The sequence below is a fragment of the Cebus imitator genome, unplaced genomic scaffold, assembly GCF_001604975.1.
Source record: "Cebus imitator isolate Cc_AM_T3 unplaced genomic scaffold, Cebus_imitator-1.0 Scaffold444, whole genome shotgun sequence".
NCBI classification, from domain to species: Eukaryota; Metazoa; Chordata; class Mammalia; order Primates; family Cebidae; genus Cebus; species Cebus imitator.
Window position 1 is genome coordinate 2,748,126 of NW_016107759.1, and position 2,715 is coordinate 2,750,840.

Below are 2,715 nucleotides of genomic sequence, written 5' to 3' on the forward strand. Positions count from 1 at the left end.
GCTCACCGCAACCTCCGCCTCCTGGGTTCAGGCAATTCTCCTGCCTCAGCCTCCTGAGTAGCTGGGATTACAGGCACGTGCCACCATGCCCAGCTAATTTTTTGTAGTTTTAGTAGAGGCGGGGTTTCACCATGTTGACCAGGATGGTCTTGATCTCTTGACCTCGTGATCCACCCACCTCGGCCTCCCAAAGTGCTGGGATTACAGGCTTGAGCCACCGCGCCTGGCCTAATTTTTGTATTTTTACTAGAGACTGAGTTTCTCCACATTGGTCAGGCTGGTCTTGAACTCCTGACCTCAGGTGATCCACCTTGGCCTCCCAATAGTGCTGCAGAGATTATAGGCATGAGCCACCATACCCGGCCCAAAATAACATCTGATTTAGGTGCAAGACACTGAAAGTCACACAAATTCTAAGGATTTTTGTTTGTTTGTTTGTGATGTAATGGAGTCTTGCTCTGTCACCCAGGCTGGAGGGCAATGGTGCGATCTCGACTCACTGCAACCTCCACTTCTGGATTCAAGCAATTCTCCTGCCTCAGCCTCCCTTGTATCTGGGATTACAGGCATTTGTAACCACACCCAGCTAATTTCTGTGTTTTTAGTAGAGACGGGGTTTTGCATTTTGATCAGGCTGGTCTCGAACTCCTGACCTCAGGTGATCCACCTGCCTTTGCCTCCCGAAGTGCTGGGATTACAGGTGTGAGCCACCTTGCCTGGCCCACAATAATATGTTAATAATAGGGGAAACTGGGCATAGGCCATATAGAAACTCCCTGAACTCGGAGTTCCTCCCTTCTAAATTTTTCTGTAAATCTAAAACTCTTCTAAAACATAACATCTAATTTTTAAATTCTATTAAACAATTCTCATATCAACTTTCTGTAAAGGACTGGCAAAGATTCTTCTATACTGCATTTTTACTTTTTAGAGACAAGGTCTTGCTCTGTCGCCCAGGCTGTGGCGCAGCAGTGTGATCTCGGCTCACTGCAGCCTCAGCTTCCCTGGGCTCAAGTGATTCTCCCACCTCAGCCTCCCAAGTAGCTGCGACTACAGGTGAGCTGCCACGCCTGGCTATTTTTTGTAGAGATGGGATTTCACCATGTTGCCCAGGCTGGTCTCAAACTCCTGAGCTCAACTAGTCCCCCCACCTCCACCTTCCAAAGTGCTGGGATTACAGGCATGAGCCACTGTGTCTGGCCTGTTTTTACATTTTCAAAAAATGCATTGAATATCACATACATAACGTGCCTAGGCCATCAGTACACAACTCTATAAATGTTCACAAAGGGGACCATTTTCCACTGCTCAGACCAAGGAACAGAAGGCAGCCAGCACCCCAGAACCCCCTCACTCCCCTTCCTCTTCCCACCCTGTCCTCAGCAAGGGTAACCACGACTGGAACTTGTAAAGTCATGTTTTTGTTCTGCTTTTTCTTTTTTTAGATGGAGTCTTGCTCTATCGCCCAGGCTGGAGTGCAGTGGCGCGATCTCAGCCCACTGCAACCCCTGCCTCCCAGGTTCAAGTGATTCTCCTGCCGCAGCCTCCTGAGTAGCTGGGACTACAGGCGCACACCACTACTCCCAGCTAATTTTTGTATTTTTAGTAGAGACAGGGTTTCACCATATTGGCCATGCTGGTCTCAAACTCCTGACTTGTGATCCACCTGCCTCGGCCTCCCAAAGTGCTGGGATTACAGGCATGAGCCACCCCCCACGGCCCTGTTCCGCTTATTTTTAAACCTCATATAAATGAATCATGGACAATCTCACACTGCATTTTAGTAGATACCACTGTTCTCATCTCTATGGCTTTCAACACTTCTCAAATTCTATAAATTGTAAAAAAATGTATCATTATTTTACACTCAACTGTTTCAAGCATCCTAAATAAGGTTCCCAAACCCACAAAAGCCACGGATTGTCTGCAATTTGCTGTGGCTTCACCTGTTTTCATCCAGGTTGCTCATGCCCACCTGTTCACTCTTATGAGAACCCATCACATTAAGAAGGCAGAAAACAGGCAGGGTGCAGTGGCCCAGGCCTCTAATCCTAGCACTTTGGAGGACTGAGGTAGGTGGATCACTTGAGGCCAGGAGTTCAAGACCAGCCTGGCCAACATGGTGAAACTCCATCTCTACTAAAAAAACAAAAATCAGCCACGCATGATAGCACATGCCTGGAATCTCAGCTACTCAAGAGGCTGAGGCAGGAGAATCACTTGAACCTGGGAGGTGGAAGTGGCACTGAGCTGAGATCAAGCCACTGCACTCCAGCCTGGGTGACAGAGTGAGACTCTGTCTTAAAAATAAGTAAGGGCTGGACGTGGTGGCTCATGCCTGTAATCCCAGCACTTTGGGAGGCCGAGGCGGGAGGATCACGAGGTCAAGAGATAGAGATCATCCCGGCCAACATGGTGAAACCCGGTCTCTACTAAAAATACAAAAATTAGCCGGGCGTGGTGGTGCGCCTGTGGTCCCAGCTACTCGGGAGGCTGAGGCTGAGGCAGAAGAATCGCTTGAACCCAGGAGGCGGAGGTTGCAGTGAGCTGAGATTGCGCCACTGCACTCTAGCCTGGCGACAAAGCAAGACTCCATCTCAAAAAGAAAAAAATAATAGGCCGGGCGCGGTGGCTCACGCCTGTAATCCCAGCACTTTGGGAGGCCGAGGCGGGTGGATCATGAGGTCAAGAGATCAAGACCATCCTGGTCAACAT